Here is a 20224-nt window from a genome sequence, read left to right as displayed (position 1 = left end):
AAGTCTCCACATCCTGAGCAGCATGTGCTGTCACTTGAGTCTTTGATCTTGGCCATTTTCACATATTCAAGATGGGATCTTAGAGTTGTTTTGATTTGCATTTCCCTGATGACTAAGGATGAAAAGTTCTATAGATGTCTGTTAGATCCATTTGGTTCTTGATACCTGTTAGTGTTATTATTTCTTTGTTTTTTTTCTTGTTTCATTGACCTATCCTTTGGTGAGAGTGGGGTGAAGTCTCCCACTTTTAATATGTTGGGAATGATGTGTGATTTAAGCTTTATTAATTTTTCTTGTACAAATATGGATGCCCTTGTATTTGGGGCACAGATGTTCAGAATTGAGATGTCATCTTGGTGGAATTTTCCTTTGATGGGTATGATTAAATTTGACTAAAAGCCTTTTTTTGATTAATTTTGGTTGAAGTCTATTAGATATTAGACTACCTACTCCAGCTTCCTTCTTGGGTCGATTTGCTTGGGAAACCTTTTTTGAGCCCTTTATACTCTCTCAGGTAATGTCTATTCTTGTGCCCGAGGTGTGTTTCTTGTATGCAAAATTATGGGTCCTGTTTCCACAACCATTCTGTCAGTCTATGTCTTTTTATTGGAGATTTGAGTCCATTTATGTATTAGATAACATAACATGACTGTTAGTTCCTCTTATTTTGATGTTGGTTGTGGTAGTGTCTTTGTGGGCTTGTCTACTTTTGGTTTTGCTGTAGTGAAGTATTTATATCCTGTTTTTTTTTTTCTTTTGGTTTCTTCCTTTCTCTTTCTTTCTTTTTTTCTTTTCTTTTTTTTTTTTTTTTTGTGTGTGTGTGTAGTCAACCTCCTAGGGTGAGAGTTTCTTTCTAGTATCTTCTGTAGGGCTGGGTTGGTGCATATATAGAGTTTAAATTTGGTTCTGTCATGGAATATCTTGTTTTCTCCATTTATGGTAATTGAATGTTTGTTGGGTGTAGCAGTCTGGGCTGCCATCTCTGCTATCTTAGGGTTTGCAAGACATTGGTCCAGACTCTTCTGGCTTTTCTTTTTTTTTCTGTTGAGAAGTCAGGTATGATTCTGGTAGGTTTGCCATTCTACATTACTTGGCCTTTTTGCTTTGCAGCTTTTAATATTTTTTTCTTTGTTCTGTACATTTAGTGTTTTGATTATTTTGTGATGAGAGGAGTTTATTTTCTGGACTAATCTATTTGATGTTCTTTAGGCCTCTTTTATGCTTTTGGGTATCTCTTTTGATTGGGCAATTTTTATTCTATGATTTTGTTGAAAATATTATCTGGTACTTGGAGCCATGAATCTTCTCTTTCTTCTATTTCTATTATTCATAGGTTTCATCTTTTCATGATGACCTTCAATTTTTGGATGTTTGTGTCAGGGGTTTTTTAGATTTAACATTTTCTTTGATGCGTTGCACCAGTTTCTTCCATTGTGTCTTCTACACCTGAGATTCTTTCCTACTTGTCTTGTATTCTGTTGATGATGCTTACCCCTGTAGTTCCTGTTTTATTTCCCTAAGTTTTCCATCTCCAATATTTCCTTAGTTTGTGCTTTCTTTTCATTTCTTCATTTCAAAAGGTCTCAATTTGTTTGACTGTATCTTTCTGTATTTGTTCTCTTCATTATCATCTTCTTAAGCACAGATTTAAGGTCATTTTTTGTGTTTTAGTTGTGTTAGGGTATCCAGGGCTACTTACCTTGGGATAACTAAATTCTAAGGATGCCTTATTATTCTGGATTTTGTTGATTGTGTTTTTATGCTGGTCTTCAGCCATCTGGTTGACTCTGGCACTCGCTGGTAGTTCCCGGTGCCTTCTGGCGTTCTTGTCCAATTGGGAAGAGTTCTGGGTAAAAATGTTGGGCGTTTCTTCAGGAGCCCTCCTAAGGTAGATAGTAATGTTCACAGAAAGGTGAGGAGTTCTCAGAGAACTGGTAGCATCTCTCCTTAGATATATTATTCAGGTGACCAACTGGACTCCTTAGGAGCCCGGGACCCTTCTATCAACAGGGGAAGTCCTGGATTCAGTCCTGCTACTGGCTTTCTTGCTCCAATGTTAATGTGCTCCAGCCGCCCAGACACAGTATTTAGACACTGTGCTAGATGGGTACAGCCATTTTGGAGAACGTATGAGCTCAGAGGTCTGGCTGGTCTCCTGAGGGAGATGGGTTGAGCTTTGGAGCAGAGGCAGCGGTTGTTTCTGCGAACCCTGAGCATTAGGGTGCGCAGGGTTTAAGCTGCTTGCGTCAGGTGCCCAGGAAAGTATCCATGAGATGGTGAGAGTGGGCGGGTGGCTAGAGACTGAGACGGTGCACTGCCTGCAACCTGAGAACTTTGTATGGTATTAGCCGTGTGACCTGAGGTTGGACTCTCGTTTCCCTCACCGCGCACTCTCCTTTTTCCCTGGGAAACATAGACCCTGGGGTTTGGGGGTCTACAGCATGACCTATCAATATTGTCATTTGACTTCTACACACGTATTGTGCCACATACATTCTTCATCATGCACATACACTCATATCAATAAAAATAAAATGCTTTGTAAATTTCAGTGATCTAGACTTGTAGGTGATGTCATAAAAGCAGAGCATAGATAGCAGCAGCCTCTGTTTGTAATCTTTATTTGTGGATTCCGTCTTTGTTGTAGTGGTTTATTGTTTATTTTTGTTATTTCTAACTGAATATTAGAATCCAGGTTTTATTAATGTAAAGGAGTTAGAACACAGCATAGCAGTCTGGGTTTGGATTCCCACATAAAAACCTCATGTGGGTCTTATGCTCTGTACAGGGGCTGTAAGAAGGAAGTTCACTTGGAATATATTTAACCAAAAAATGGTGTCTGAAGCTCAGTTGAAAACTTTTGTTTTGATCTTAGCCATTCTGATGGGTGTAAGGTCTCAGGGTCGTTTTGATTTGCATTTCCCTGATGACTAAGGATGTTGGATATTTAAGTGTTTCTCTGCCATTCTATGTTCCTCTACAGAGAATTCTCTGTTTAGCTCCGTACATCATTTTTTAATTGGATTGCTTGATTTGTTGCTTTTTAACTTCTTTAGTTCTTTATATATTCTGGATACCAGCCCTCTGTCAGATACAGGGTTAGTAAAGATCCTTTCCCAGTATGTAGGCTGTCATTTTGTTCTGAAGACAGTGTCTTTAGCTTTACAGAAGCTTTTCAGTTTCATGAGGTCCCATTTATTGATTGTTGCTCTTAGAGCCTGTGCTGTTGGTGTTCTGTTCAGGAAGTTGTCTCTTGAGCCAATGATTCTAGGCTCTTCCCCACTTTTTCTTCTAACCGATTTAGAGTATCTGGTTTTATGTTGAGGTCTTTGATCCACTTGGACTTTAGTTTTGTGCAGGGTGATAAATATGAATCTATTTTCATTTTTCTGCATGTAGGCATCAAGTTGGACCAGCACCATTTGTTGAAGATGCTGTCCTTTTTCCATTGAAGGTTTTGGAATCTTTGTCAAAAGTCAAGTAATTCATAGGTGTGTGGGTTTATTTCTGGGTCTTCTATTCTGTTCCATTGATCCACCATTCTATTTCTATGCCAATACCATGCAGTTTTTATTGCTATTGCTCTGTAGTACATTTTGAGATCAGAGATGGAGATACCTCCAGATGATCTGTGGTTGTTCAGGATCATTTTGGAAATTCTGGGTATTTTGTTTTTCCATATGAAGTAGAGAATTTTTCTTTCAAAGTCTGAAAAGAATTGTGCTGGTATTTTTATGGGAATTGCATTGGATCTATAGAAATGACAGCACCTGCTAGAGAGGTTGTGGAGAAAGGGGAATCCTCCTTCATTGCTGGTGGGAATAAAAACTTTGGAAATTAATCTGGCACTTTCTCAGACAATTAGGAATAGTGCTAACTCAAGGTCCAGCTATACCACTCCTAGGCATATATCCAAAAGTTGCTCAAATACACAGTGAGGACATTTGTTCAACCATGTTCATATCAGCTTTATTCGTAATAGCCAGAACCTAGACATAACCCAGATGTCCCTCAGTTGAGGAATGGATACAGAAATTGTGGTACATTTACACAATGGAATATTACTCAGCAATTAAAAAATAAGGAAATCATGAAATTTTCAAGCAAATGGTGGGATCTAGAAAAGATCTTCCTGAGTGAGGTATCCCAGAAGCAGAAACACACACATGGTATATACTCACTTATAAGTGGATACTAGACCTAAGAGAGAAGATAAACATACTAAAATCTGTACACCTAAAGAAGCTAAACAAGAAAGAGGACCCAGGGTAAGACAATCAATCCTCACTTAGAAAGACAAATGGGATGGGTATTGGAAGTAGGAGAAAACAAGTAACAGGACAGGAACCTACCACAGAGGGCCTCTGAAAGATTCTACCTGGAAGAGTATCAATGTAGATGCTGAGACTCATTATCAAAACTTGGGCAGAGTGCAGGGAATAATATGAAAGAAGGGGTTGTTAGTAAGACCTGGAGAGGACAGGAGCTCCAAAAGGACTAAATATATCTGGGAACAGAGGTCTTTTTTTGAGAGTGATTGTCCAACGAAGGACCATATGTGGATATAACCTGGAACCCCTGCTCAGAAGTAGCCCATGGCAACTCTGTATCCAAGTGGGTACCCTAGTAAGGGGAACAGGGACTGTCTCTGGCATGAACTTAATGGATGTCCCTTTGACCTCCCCCCGCCCCGCCCCTGAGGGAGGAGCAGTCTTGCTAGGCCACAGAGGAGGACATTGCAACAAGTCCTGAAGATACCTGATAAGTAGGGTCAGATGGATGGAGAGGAGTACTTCCCCTATCAGTGTACTTAGAGAAGGCCAGGGAGGAGATGAGGGAGGGAGGGTGGGATTGGGAGGGAATGAGGAAGGGAGCTACAGCTGGGGTACAAAGTAAATAAACAGTAATTAATAAAAAAATAAAAATTTAATTAAATAAAAATAAAACTTTGTTTCAGGGAAGTCAAATGGAAAGCACAAAGGATGGTTCTAAACTTTCTTCGTTGTCCTCCTTGAACACACTTACATACATACACAGAGAGGAGAGACAGCACAGAAAAACAGAAAGATAGACAAAGAGACAGAGATTTCATACCTGACCTTTTGTTTCTCATTTAGAAAATTAAATGAGTGAGATATCACAAAAGAATTGCATATCTGCTTTGTGTAACTAGCATTTCACTGACCTAGTAAAAAACATATCCATTAAAATCTTAAGAAGTTGAACTTAATACTTGTAAGTATGTGGTTCCACAAGGATTTCCAGGACAATATTCCAACAATGCTGCTTCCATAAACAGTGGACTAGGAAACCTACTGCTATCCAGAATTAATGCATTCGAAGTGATACCCGTGTACATTTTATTAGAGCCAAATTTAAGTCTCTATGGTAACCACTGCAATAAATGTGCAACATCTTAAGCTATGATTATTCTGTCACCCTTAGTGATGTCTATCTTGAGTTCTTGACTACCAATCATTTCCCTGTTGTTCTCATCAACCAGAAATGTAGTTAAAAAAAGAAACTAATTATGAAATTCATTTAAATAAGCCTCCGCAATTTTGGCAGTAACAGATCCTGGATATGAGAAATGACTCTGAGGTGTACATAGGGGAGACTTTGATCTAACTTCAAAATTGAGTGTTAAGTACTAATGAAACAGTAATTAAGGATCACTGAAAAACTGACTGTAGATTTTAACAGATTTTTAATTATCTTGAAAATTATCAAGTTCACACTATTCACCGCTTCTAAAAATCTGACTAGATGAATTAAAGATTCTAAAGATGTTTTCATTAATTTTCAAACCAACCATTAATTTTTTACCACAAATATTCTAAAATGGATAGAAAATATTATTGTGAGGTTATTAACCTTTTTGTAGTTTGAACAAAGTGATTCTTGGCATTAAAATCTTTCCATGATTTCACAATCATTTTAATTTTTCCTACATTTCTATTTTTAATCACTTTATAGCTCAAGAATATTCAATCTTTGCTCTACAACTTTTCTTTATTTTAATCAATCAATTAAATTTTGCATTTATATTTTTGTGTTCTTTATTTTAACTGGCCAACCACTTTATAGTCCATTTGTTAAATGGCCAAATAAAATGCAAACTGTTTTGAGAAATCATCAGAATGTTTGGAACATTTAAAATGGAAAACTTTAATAAACAGTCTAGATAGAAAGTGTCCTTCACATATCCCATGATGACAAGTGTTTGTTAAGTAAGCAGCCCTGTTGAAAGTGAACTCAGTGGCTGGCTCTTTGACCCCCCCCCCCCCGCCCCAGGGAGGAGCAGCCCTGCTAGGCCACAGAAGAGAACATTGCAGCCAGTTCTGAAGAAACCTGATAAGCTAGGGTCAGATGGAAGGGGAGGAGACCCCCTTATCTGTGGACTTGGAAAGGGGCAGGGAGGGGATGATGGAGGAAGGGTGGTATTGGGAGGGAATGAGGGAGCAGGCTATAGCCGGGATACAAAGTTAATAAACTGTAACTAATATTTTAAAAATAAAATTAAATAAAAAAACATTAAAAAATAAGAAGAGAAAGTGACCAGTCCCTTGGTCATCTCTGTAACTTTGCAGAAAGTCCCCAGGAACTCAAAATGTTGTCATCGCATTTGGTAGCAAGAATGGAAACTCTAGACTCCTTAAGGTCATGCAAATTTAAAGACATACTTGGTGACGTTATAAAGCATGTTGTATAGTTGAGACAAAGTTTAGGCAAGATGACAGGCTTGAAAGCTAGCTTTACAGAATTTATAATTAAATAAGTATCTGAGCATGGATAGGTGTGCTAAGAGAGAAAATAGGAAAAGTAGCATAGCAGGGCATGTCCTTAAGTAGCACCTACTTCCAGGGGTGGGAGAAGGAAGGCAGTGTGAAGGCAAAGGCAAAGCTGTCAGAGAAGAACTAATTTAATGTCACAAAACTTAGAAAGTTATGGTGATTGTCAACAGTGTCAACTGCTGCAGAGAAGCAAGAAAGTAAGAGTAATGAAAGCTCATAAAAGGCTTCATGAGCACTTCTGGATGATGGATTCAGGATTCTGGAAAATAAGATAAGGTAATTGGATTTTGAAGATATGTAGGGGAAGAAAAACTTTTAAAATATGTTTACCAGCAAAGAGAAGAGAAAATACAAAACATCTTACGGGGTAAATGTAATCAAAGTAATTATTTTATATTTTCTGTACTTTTAGCATAGGGAATAAAACAAGATATAGACTGATAGCAAATATTTAAATACAAATGATATGGAAATAGAATGGATAATTGATGAAATACACATCTACAATATTAGAGGACTATTATGGAACTGATTAAGTAATGTATATAACACTTTTTGGTTGGGAAACTGCATATTAATTATTTGACTATATCTTTAACAGAACACTATGAGTTCCTATGATTTTATTATATTGCTGAGCCTTTTGAACATCATAGAAAAAGCTGTGTGGTTAGTAATTGGTAGTGTTTCATATCAAAGATTCCTCTCTTGGAGCCAAGTCTAGACCACATGTATTCTAAGTTCCTGAAGCTTGGACATAATGTCATCCTGAAGGAGGCAAGAGGGCTCTAAAGTGTGATTGAGGTGTTTCTTTTTATAAACATGTCCAAGACCTAGTCAAGACTTCTTTAGCTGAAGAAATGTGGAAGAGAGGATTGAACTGACATTCATGCTTAATAAGAAGCAAAGGTTCTCTATTCAACATGGCTTCTTTAGAAAATTCTATCCAGCAGATTATCAAAGCAGATGCTGAGACTCATAGCCAAACTTTGGGCAGAGTGCAGGAAATCTTATGGAATAGAAGGGGAGAGAGAAAGAACTGGAGGGGACAGGAGCTCCGCAAGGAGAGCAACAGAACCAAAAAATCTGGGCACATGGATCTTTTCTTAGACTTGATACTCCAACCAAGGACCATGCATGGAGATAAACTAGAACCCCTGCACAGATGTAGGCCATGGAAGCTCAGTCTTCAAGCAGTTTTCCTAGTAATGGGAACAGAGACTGTTTCTGACATGAACTCAGTGACTGGCTCTTTGATCACCTCCAACTGATAGGCTGGGGTTAGATGGAAGAGGAGGAAGACCTCCCCTATCAGTGAACTTGGGGAGGGGCATGGGAGGAGATGAGGGAGAGTTGGTGGGATTGGGAGGGGATGAAGAAGGGGGTAACAGCAAGTACATGAAGTGAACAAGCTGTAATTAATAAAAAATAACTTAATTAAAAAGAAAATATTTAACAGGAAGAAGTTTTAAATGACAGAAGAGTGGTATCTTGCAGGTATAGGGAAAGAGAAGGGGAAATTATCCTTAACATACTTTAAGCACCATGTTGGGTGAAATACATCTTATTTCCACTGACTACATGAACAACGTAATGAAAGACCCCCAGGGGGTATCTTTCGTCTGAGAGACCCCCTCCCCAAAGATCAGCGAGTCCAGGCTTTCGGATGCAAATAGCAAGAGGCTTTATTGGATACACAGGTACCCGGGCGGAAAGTCACTCAGATGACTTTACGCGCCTTTCCGGGCAGAAAGCTGGGTTTTTTATAGGGTTTGAGCAGAAGCACTGATACAGAAGCAAAGCGAGAGGCATAGTTACAGGGAACTGATTGGCTCTTTTACATGAAACCATAACATGAATCAAGTTGGCAGGGACATCAGAATTCCAGGAACTGGGTGGTCATAACAATTACGACGGCCTTGACTAGTGCCGCCATATGTTGCTTTTCCCAGGACTCTTATCTCAGCCGGACCACCTGTCAGATATCCCATGAGGGTGGTCAGGACAAAGTTGTTTTGTTTTTGGCTCAGCTAGGGCAGCCTTGACCGCAGAAATCTTGAGGGGAGTGACTGACTTAGCTGCTGGATTTTCTCAGAGTAATTTTTAGTTCCCATCCGGCCTTTACTATTTTTCCCAGAACTGTGGTACACTGCAAAATGGCATTAGCTATGTCTAACTCTGTTTAACTCAGGGGGATATGGGGTCTTTCAGTAACATGTTAACTGTTGCTGTTTCATCCCCCTGTCTATTTGTCGCTCCCTTTCTGTCTCTGTCTCTCTCTCTTTCACACACACACACACACACACACACACACACACACACACACACACACGGTTGGCATGGAAACCAGGGCTGTGTGCATGCTAGAGCAGGCAGTGCCTTGCCACTAAGCTACACCCAGAGCTTTTCAGGATTGTGTAAGAACTCACTTCCAGTCTGCAATGTAATCGGCAGCGACTACCTACTAATTTATTTTATTAATTAAAACCTGCAACCAGTCATATCATCCCCTCATAGTAGGTTTTGTGGACATTTTAATGAGCACTTGGAGTGATAAACAATGAGGTCATTTTATGTGTTCTGTACTTTTTTTGTCTAACCTCACAAAAAATGGTACCTGTAAGATGATTTTAGAAAGAATACCATAGGTTTTCACTGATGGCATTAGAATTCTTTGTACCTTTTCACTTAGAAAACTCTTATTTGAAATAAAACTTTAAAAATATTTTTACTTATTTTAACAAGAAAGGTTCGGCTGAATATAGTGAAGAAGCTGTGAATCCTGGCCAAGATTGGAGTTGGTGAGGCATGAGTGATATCCTCTTCTCATTCCCTTCCTTGAAGGCATGCAATTCTGCTTTTCTACAGACAACTAGACTTTGATATGCCCAGTTCTACCATTCACAATTCAACTGGCCTGTAGGGTACTTGAAAACAGAGCCACGTTTTATTATTCCTTCTCTGCATTTATAGCTCAGCAGGGTGTTTGACGCGAAATCAATGGCCAATGTGTTCTTGCTGAACATATGCCAGACAAATCCTGTGAGGAAATGCTAGAGATGATAGACAGGTCACTCCCGGCCCTCAAATCCATCATCATGCTGGCAAACCACTTGACTTCCTTACAAGTTACACAGGAGGACCACTTTACAAGTTACACAGGAGACCTCACTTCAACTCAAGTTTGGTAAGGGTTTACTGTGGGGAATCTCAGGAACAGAAGAGCAACTTTTTTATTTTTTTTAGTTCTTTGTATTTATTTCTGGCATGTGTAGAAGAGCAAGAGATGCCACACACTGCAGCTGGGTACCCAGGTGGTCTACTGATAGTCAAAGGGGACTGTTTTGGCATGAATTCTGCGGCAGCCTCATGCAGCTGTCACGAATTTCTCTGTGGCGAGAAGTAGCAGATGTTACTGATTTCTGACAATCTTATCGGGCACGGGATGGCACCAACAGATAAGCGAAGTATCTCACCTGAACATCATTTAACGAATCACAGGCTCCTTGTCCCAATATTCCATCTACTTACAGTGGAGCGTTACTCAGGATTTTAATTGTAAATCATGGGGATCACATAATCTAAGATGTGATTAAATATACTGCAGCCGTTTCCCAAACTTTTAGGAATTCTCATGCTTTAAGATTGTTGACTGTGGAAGATAGAAGTCAGACTATTTTCCTGTATAATGCATTATCTTTCTAAAGCTACCTCTTTAGTGACACTTGCCTCATAACAACAAAATTATTATTGATTTTTTTTTTACTTTTTAAATTTATTTTTATTAATTACAGTTTATTCACTTTGTATCCCCCCTGTAGCTCCGCCCTCTTCCCTTCCCAATTCTACCCTCCCTCCCTCTTCCCAATGCAAGTCCCTCCCCCAGTCCTCTTCCCATTCCCTCTGATTCCAGTCTATCAGGTCTCATCTAGAGTGGCTTTACTGCCTTCCTCTGTGTCCTGGTAAGGCTGCTTCCCCCTCAGGGGGAGGTGATCAAAGAGCAGGCCAATCAGTTCCTGTCAGAGACAGTCCCTGTTCCCATTACTATTACTATGGAACCCACTTAGACACTGTCATATAATGGGCTACCTCTGTGCAGGGGTTCCAGGCCGATATATATAGTTTTTTAAAATCATTTTTACATACAATAAGAATAAATAAAACAGTTGAATTAACATTGAGTATAAATTTTCATTTTATATTTCTCTTTTCCTGCACTTTGTTTTCTTTTTTTTTTTAATATGGAGATCTAATCACCACTGTTTTCTTTTTATTTTTTATTTTATTTTTCTTTTTAGTTACATTTTGTTAACTCTGTGTCCCAGCTGTATCCCGCTCCCTCTTTCCCTCCCCAACCCCACACTCCCTCCCTGGTCTCCTCCCTGCCCCTTTCCAAGTCCACTGATAGGGGAGGACCTCCTCCCCTTTCATTTGACCCTGTTTTATCAGGTATCTTCAGGGCTGGCTGCAAAGTCCTCCTCTGTGGCCTGACAGACTGCTCCTCCCCTGGGGGGGGGTCAAACAGCCTGCCCTTGAGATACTGTTAGAAATAGTCCATGTTCCCCTTAGTTTGGAAAACTACTTGGTTACTGAGCTACCACGGGCCACATCCGAGCAGAAGATCTAATCACCACTTTTTTCAATATGGCCACCTTACATGGCGAGATTTTCAATATCCTGGAGACTACTTTGTATTCTTTATTCGCAACCTGCTCTATTCATACACAACACTTTGCCATAACACAGTCATAGTCATGAATTGCCCTGAAGACATGTGGTTTTCTAAAAAAAATAAAATAAAATAAAACAAACAAACAAAATCCAGCAGACTTACTAATATGCAGAACAATGACTCCAGAAAATGCAGTTCTGTAATGTAAAGATTCTAAAGACCAGAAAACTTCAACAAGGGAAGGAAAGTTGTTAAAAGGCAAAGGTATCAACAGTGCATAGTAATAAAATGTTGCCATTGCATACCACTACTATCTCCATTGTAAACCTGAATTGTAAGGACATTTTTTTTCTTTATAAATATAAGAGAATTAAAGATTCCATTATGGCTTCCACTAACTTGCCATACATAAAGGAGACCCTGATGGATACACAACCAATTTCATTTCAAAGAAGTAGTTTATCTCAATTCTATGCTCAGTAGAAGAATACTTTGTTTTTTCTTCCTCTTTTTTTAATGGTATATAGGGGTGTTCAAAATTTATTAACAGTATCACATTACCTTTGTTTCTCACTATTGTTTTGAGCATTCAATGAGACTATATTTTATTTTAGTTGTTACATTCTAATTGCCACACAGTACTATAGTTTTTTTAAATTACAAATTATCACTGTACCTATGGACATAAATTAATTATCTTTTTAAACTTTTTCTATTATAATCAATATTGTAGTTAACACTTTGTACATTTTAAAACTAGATATAGAAAGGTTTTTGGTTTGTTTTGTTTTGTTTGGTCTGTTTAAAAGCAGAATCAACCATTGACTAGATATTGTTTCACTTTAAGCTTTCTATTTTCAAATAAATTTCAGTTTATCCACTTTGTATCCCAGTCTTAGCCTCCCCCCCCCCCGCACTCCCAATCCCACCCTCTCTCCCTCATCTCTTCCCATGCCCCTCCCCAAATCCACTGATGGGGGAGATTCTCCTCCCCTTCCCTCTGAACCTAGCCTATCAGGTCTCATCAGGACTGGCTGCTCCTCCATCAGAGGGAGGTGATCAAAGAGCCAGCCACTGTGTTCATGTCAGAGATAGTCCCTGTTCCCTTTACTAGGCAACCCACTTGGAGACTAAGGTGCCATGGGCTACATCTGAGCAGGGGTTCTAGGTTATCTCTATGCATGGTCCTTGGTTGGAGTATCAGTCTCAGAAAAGACCCCTGTGCCCAGATTTTTTTAGTTCAGTTGCTTTCCTTTTTTCTCTTTTTCTATTTTATACTTTTCATTTTCTTCCCTAAGCTTTCCTCTGGTTCCATTCATCATAGTCAGAGTAATGGTACAACAAACAGCAACTAAGCCTAAAGACATTTAAAAAATTAGTTCCTTGAGTTTCTTTTTATACAATGTTTGTTTAAATTTATTATTATTATTATTATTATTATTATTATTATTATTATTATTTACAATTTATTCAATTTGTATTCCAGTTGTAGCTCCCTCCTTTGTCTCCTCCTGGTCACACCCTCCCTCCCTCTTCCTCCCCTCTCCCTCTCCACTAGTCCACTGATAGGGGAAGTCCTCTTCCCTTCCTGTCTGACCTTACCTATCAGGTCCCATCAGAACTCTGGATACTCATCCTCTGTGGACTGGCTAGGTTGCCCCACCAGGGGGAAGTGATCAAGGAACAGGCAACCTAGTTCATGACAGAGAATGTCTCTTCTCCCCTTACTAAAGAACCCACTTGTGGACTGAGCTGTTTCTGGTCTTTGAATATTTATCCTCCTCCCAACTCGACCCAGACCCACTCTCTTTTCCCCAACATAAATGCTTCTAGGCTCTTTTATTTCCTCCAAGCATCAAGTCTGGTGTCTGCTTGCCTTAAATTCATAGATATATAGCCTTCAACTGGAGCTTTGTACAACTACTAGTAGGAACATTTCCAAAAAAATGACTCTCAATTCCCAGCAGACATCAATTGTCAACATCACCAGGATTTGGGTGGGATTTCATTTCTACCTCCCTTCTCTTTGCTGGGATTTAGTTTGGCTTAAGCTTGCATGAAAATCCTATTTTGTATCCAACTTCTGTCCTTTAGAATGTGAGTAGATGTTGTAAAAGTAACAACTCGAAACTACTGCTTTTAGGAAGTTCTTTGCTTTGCTGAGATGGGAAATCCTTGGGAATGGGCAGTGTGGATAGACATTTATGAATAGATATTTTAGAAACAAATACACAGGCTGTGTCAGGCTTCTCCTCCTCCTCCTCCTCCTCCTCCTCCTCCTCCTCCTCCTCCTCCTCCTCCTTCTTTCTTCTCCTTCTCCCTCTTCTCTCTTTTCTTCTTCTTGCTCTTCTTCTAATTTTTGTTTTTTGCCTGTAGATTTTTGTGTGGGTTGAGATTTCTTTTCCTTTACCCTAATCTACATTAGCATCAAAATGGCTAAGATAAAAACTCAAGTGACAACACATGCTGGAGAGGTTGTGGAGAAAGGGGAAACCTCCATTGCTGGTGGGAATGTAATCTTGTACAACCACTTTGGAAATCAATCTGGCACTTTCTCAGACAATTAGGGATAGCACTTCCTCAAGATCCAGCTATACCACTCCTAGGCATATATCCAAAAGATGCTCAAGTACACAACAAGGACATTTGCTCAACCATGTTTGTAGCAGCTTTATTTGTAATAGCCAGAAGCTGGAAACAACCCAGATGTCCCTAAGTTGAGAAATGTATACAGAAATTGTGGTACATTTACTCAATGGAATATTACTCAGCAATTAAAAACAAGGAAATCATAAAATTTGTAAGTAAATGGTGGGATTTAGAGAAGATAATCCTGAGTGAGGTATCCCAGAAGGAGAAAGATACACACGGTATATACTCATTTATAAGTAGGTACTAGATCTATAAGAAAGGATAAATATACTTAAATCTGTACACCTAACAAAGATAAACAAGAAAGAGATCCTGGGGTAAGATGTTCAGTCCTCACTTAAAAAGACAAAGGGGGTGGACATTGGAAGTAAGAGAAAACAGGAAAGGAGCCTACCACAGAGGACCTCTGAAAGACTACCTAGCAGTGCATCAAAGCAGATGTGGAGACTCATAACCAAACCTTTGGCAGAGTGCAGGGAATCATATGAAAGAAGGTGGAGTTAGTATGACCCGGAGAGGACAGGAGCTCCACAAGGACCAAATATACCTCTGGGCACAGGGGTCTTTTATGAGACTGCATCTCTAACCAAGGACCATATATGGATATAACCTGGAACCCCTGCTTAGATGTAGCCCATGGTAGCTCAGTATCCAAGTGGGTACCCTAGTAAGGGGAACAGGGACTATTTCTGACATGAACTTAATGGCTGGCTCTTTGACCTTCCTCCCCACCCCCAAGGGAGGAGCAACCTTGCTAGCTCACAGAGGAGGACATTGCAGCCAATCCTGAAGATACCTGATAAGCGAGGGTCAGATGGAATGGGAGGAGGACCTCCCTTATCAGTGGACTTGGAAAGTGAAAAGTGGCAGGGAGAAGATGAGGGAGGAAGGGTAGGATTGGGAAGGAATGAGGGAATGGGCTACAGCTGGGATACGAAGTTAATAAACTGTAACTAATATTAAAAAAATAAAAATTTTAAAAAAGGTGAAAGATTTATATGATCTGAAGAGAAACCACCTACAAAGCTAAATAACCAGGGCCAAAAGGAGCTTGGGGAGACTGAAGCAGATCATATAAATCATTTTAATTTTAGCATAGACTAATTGATCTTTATAAATTCATATTTCTTTAACTTTCTAAATTGCACCTCAGGTTTACAAAGTAAAACATGATACTTCTCAGATATAATTTATGTATCTATACCACATACTCCTAAACAAGTATGCATATGAAACTCCAATATGAATATTTAATAATACAAAAAGCTGAAAATCGCGAGATTAGTGGCATGTTATAGAGGTAGGTAGTTAAGTGTTACATTTCAGTGAAAACAGATAAATATAGAGTGAAGAACTGTTTACAGGAAGCAAGCATGAGTACTAGGCCTAATAGAAGACATAATGGGTTGAGAAACACATGCAGTAATTCATAATTTTAATTCCCCAAATTGTGTCAGGCTATTACACGCCTCTCTGTTTCATTATCATCACCCTAGGACATTATCATCTAGCCCCTAGATTACCGCAATGACTCCTTAATATGTCGTTCCAGTTTACTGTGTTCAGATTCATTTTCCTAGTAAAGGCTAAATGTCTTTATGTACCCTAGTTTGCCTTAATCATCACAACGGCCCCCTTGGGTACATCTTTCTAATCTTTTTTATTACCTACACCCCTAAAGCGTAGAGAATAGCAAGTGAGGTCACTCAGCTGGTAAGGGCCCAAGCAGGGATCAAATCTCAGCATCTAAAGACACGCTCATAGCCATTGTTCCATGTGGCCTCCATTGTCTGTTATTTCTTTTTATTGTTGAGGATGTCATAAACAATGGCACAATGCAGAGACGGTAGCAGGTAGGGAATAAGTTGAAATTAAGAACAAAACAGGTATCTGCCTGTATCAGTTTGGCACAACCTTAAATTACTAACAGTTCCTTTTGAAGTACAATTTCAGATGCTAACTCATGGCAGTTTTCTTTATCATATATTTATTTACTTGAGACGTGTCTTCATACTGTAGCTTACTTTGGCCTGTGACTCAGTATGTAGCCCAGGCGAGGCTTGAACTTTTGGTGTCCTCCTGCCTCAGCCTCTTAAGAACTGAGAGTATAAGAATGAGCCACAAAACAGCTGTTTAAGAATTGTGTGACAGTTAGGAATAATGCTTCCTCAAGACCCAGCTTTACCACTCCTAGGCATATACCCAATATTTTTTCAAGGACATTTGCTCAACCATATTTGTAACAGCTTTATTTGTAATAGCCAGAACCTGGAAACAACCCAGATGTCCATCAACAGAGGAATGGATACAGAAATTGTGGTATTTTTATCCAATGGAATACTACTCAGCAATCAAAAAAGATGAAATCATGAAATTTTCAGGGAAATGGTGGGATCTAGAAAAGATCATTCTGAGTGAGGTAGCCCAGAAAGAGAAAGACACACATGGTATATACTCACTAATATAAACCTATAAGATCTGATAAACATAATGAAATCTATACATCTAAAGAAGATAATCAAGAAAGAAGACCTGGGTTAAGATGATCAACCCTCACTTAGAAAGAAAAATGGGATGTGCATTGGACATAGGAGAAACCAAGGAACAGGACAGGAGCCTACTGCAGAGGGCCTCTTGAAAGACTAGGAGTGTATCAAAGCAGATACTAAGACTCATAACCAAACCTTCGGCAGAGTGCAGGAAGTCATATGAAAGAAGGGGGAGTTAGTATGACGTGGAAAGGATAGGAGCTCCACAAGGACCAAATATATCTGGGCACAAGGGTCTTTTGTGAGACTGACACTCCACCAAGGACCATGTATGGGTATAACCTAAAGCCTCTGCTCAGATGAAGCCCGTGGTAGCTCAGTAACCAATTGGTTTCCCATAGTAAGTGGAACAGGGACTATTTCTGACAGGAACTCAATGGCAGGCTCTTTGACCTCCCCACCCCCAAGGGAGGAGCAGTCCTGCTAGGCCACAGAGGAGGACTTTGCAGCCAGTCCTGAAGATACCTGATAAAACAGGGTCAAATGAAAGGGGAGGAGGTCCTCCCCAATCAGTGGACTTGGAAAGGGGCAGGGAGGAGTTGAGGGAGGGAGGGAAGGTTTTGGAGGGAATGAGGGAGCAGGATATAGCTGGGATACAGAGTTAATAAAATGTAACTAATAATAAAAATTAAAAAAAAGAAAAAAGGAATTGTATGATTCTTAATTAGAAAGTCACTGCTGTAGGTTCCAAAACACAAGAAAAAGATAATTTTTTTTTTTTTTGACAGTGAGAAGAAATCAACTAGATAATAAAATAAGCAATGGACATTTTACATTTTGATTAACTACTCCACATCATCAAAAGTAGTTTATTTAAAAAAAATCCATCTGGAAACACAATTACAAATTCTAATTTTCTATAGATAAAATATCATATTTTATACACAGTCAAATTCAAATTTGGTTGAAAGAGATATAAAATACATGACTACTAATCTGTGGGGAACTCAAAAATAACAGGTATGCTTGATGATACAAAGAAATCTGGGCTTTACTACTCATGTGGAAGAGACAAATGTCTTATTTAACTTATCCTACTTCTTTACCTCTTGTAAAATAATTTCAGAAGATATATTGTTGTTTTCTAGTTGAGAGATAATTGACTATTCTTTCAACCTTATCACTAGGTACCTGGACTGTTAGACACTGATAATTTTTATTGAAATGCAAAAGTTGTGATAGTAATGTCTTGCTTCAAAAAACAAGAATAAGAAACACTGTATCAATATCAAGAACTAGATGACAGACAAGAAGTCATTTAACTTGTTCCCTAAATTAAGCAATAGGATCTCTAAATAGTTTCTATGGTCACAGTTTGGTTCTGTTGGAAAACTAGAGTCCTTGAGTACTTACAATGTTTTGAAAATGTGCACAGATAGTGGAGGCAACAGTGGAATATTTCTATTTGTGGTAGGACTGTAGCTCAGTTAACAGAGTGATTGCCTACTTTGCGTTCGAATACCAGCACTGCCTAAATCAGCTCGGTTCTGCAGGCTTCTAATACTAGCTAGCACTTAGGAGGTAGATACAAAGCATTCTAAATTTAAAAGTCATCCTCAGCTAAATAATAAGTTAAAGGTACTACAACAGAACTTGTCAGGAAAAATTATATCTATTTGTTTCATAGTGCATGCTTTGGTTTTGACCAGCCGTCCTTTGCTTAACTCCTAGAGTGCTGCAATTGCAAGAGGCGAGTGCCCACACCTGGCAGGCACATTTTTTCTAGGAGTGTTATTAGTATTATACTCCTTTCTTTGTTCACAATTTTTAGCCTTTCTTCCAAATATTTACTAAAGAAACATAATCATCACTGTAGTCATACTCTATGCAGCTTGTAAGTTCTACCCACACACTTTAAGTTAAGACAAGGTTTTGTTGTTGTTGTTTCTTACTTTTTGTGAGTTTCCTTCTATTTTTAAATATGATTTTTCACTTTTTTCTTTATTTTTATTATTATTATTTACAATTTATTTATTTTGTATCCTGACTGTAGCCCCCTCCCTCATCTCCTCCTGGTCCTACCCTCCCTCCCTCTTCCCCCTTAAGTCCTTTCCCTATTCCACTTATAGGGGAGTTCCTCCTCCCCTACTATCTCATCTTAGCCTATCAGTTTTCATCAGGACTGTCTGGATCCTCTTTCTCTGTGGCCTAGTAAGACCACCTAGCCAGGGAGAGGTGATCAAAGAACAGGCAACCAAGTTATGCCAGTGACTGTCCCTGCTCCTAGTATTAGGGACCTACATGGAGACTGAGCATCCCATGGGCTACCTCTGAGTAGGGGATATAGGTCTTCTCCATGCATAGTCCTTGGTTGATTCATCAGTCTCTGTAGCCTGCCCCTCCTCCCACCCCGGACCCCGGACCCAGACTAGATTGGGAAAAGATCTTCACCAACCCTACATCTGACAGAGGGTTAATATCCCGATTATATAAAGAACTCAAGAAGTTAAACACCAGCAAACCAAGTAATTCAATTAAAAAATGTGGTACAGTGCTAAACAGAGAATTCTCAACAGAGGACTATCGAATGACACAGAAACACTTAAAGAAATGCTCAGTGCCCTTAGTCATCCAGGAAATGCAAATCAAAACGACTCTGAGATTCCACCTTATACCCATCAGAATGGCTAAAATCAAAAACTCAATTAACAACACATGCTGGAGAGGTTGTGGAGAAAGGCGAACCCTCCTTCATTGCTGTTGAGAATATAAATTCGTACAACCACTTTGGAAATAAATCTGGTGCTTTCTCATAAAATTGGGAATAGTACTACCTCAAGATCCGGTTACACCATTCCTGGGCATATATCCAAAAGACACTCAAACACACAACAAGGACATTTGCTCAATTATGTTCAAAGCATAATCTTTCCTTAAAACTATTTTTTTAAAAAATAAATGGTTGTAACATAGATTTTTCTGCAAACAAATTGAAATTTTGACATTGTATATCTGTATCAATTCACAATGAGATTCACTCATAGCACCATTCTCATACTAAATTATCTACTATGTAATAACTGGGTAACTACTGAATTCTTTAACTTGGGTTACCTAGTAAAATGACATGAAAATAATTACATCTTAACTACAAATACTTAAAGTGCTACAAATATTTAAAGAGATGATCTCCCTTTATAAAATGTGATTATAGGGACTGTCTCTGACATGAACTGATTGGCCTGCTCTTTAATTACCTCCCCCTGAGGGGGGAGCAGCCTTACCAGGCCACAGAAGAAGACAATGCAGCCACTCCTGATGAGACCTAATTGACTAGGATCAGAAGGAAGGAAAAGAAGACCTCCCCAATCAGTGGACTTGGGGAGGGGCATGCATGCAGAGGGTGGAGGAAGGGAGAGATTGGGACTGGAGGAAGGAGGGAACCACAGGGGGGATACAAAGTGAATAAAGTGTAATTAATAAAGAATTTTTAAAAAAATGTGATTACCCTTAGCTCAAAATCTGTGTCTATAGAATATTTTGTTGAAATGTGTAACATCTATAATTTCAGTCTAAGTTTTGGTCCTGCTGGGCATTCTCATTTTCTATTTCCCAAT

The 20224-nt window shown here is 39.1% G+C and overlaps 1 protein-coding gene across 2 annotated transcripts in view; it reads left to right on the top strand.

The window, feature by feature from the left end:
• The window catches only part of Galnt13 (polypeptide N-acetylgalactosaminyltransferase 13), a 614394-nt gene that overhangs the window by 388475 nt on the left and 205695 nt on the right, over positions 1 to 20224 (top strand). The window lies entirely within an intron of this gene.

The sequence above is a fragment of the Psammomys obesus genome, unplaced genomic scaffold (assembly GCF_907164565.1).
Source record: "Psammomys obesus unplaced genomic scaffold, mPsaObe1.curated_primary_1811, whole genome shotgun sequence".
Taxonomy (NCBI): Eukaryota; Metazoa; Chordata; class Mammalia; order Rodentia; family Muridae; genus Psammomys; species Psammomys obesus.
The sequence above is the reverse complement of the archived record's forward strand: the minus strand, read 5'-3'. Positions and strand labels throughout refer to the sequence as shown.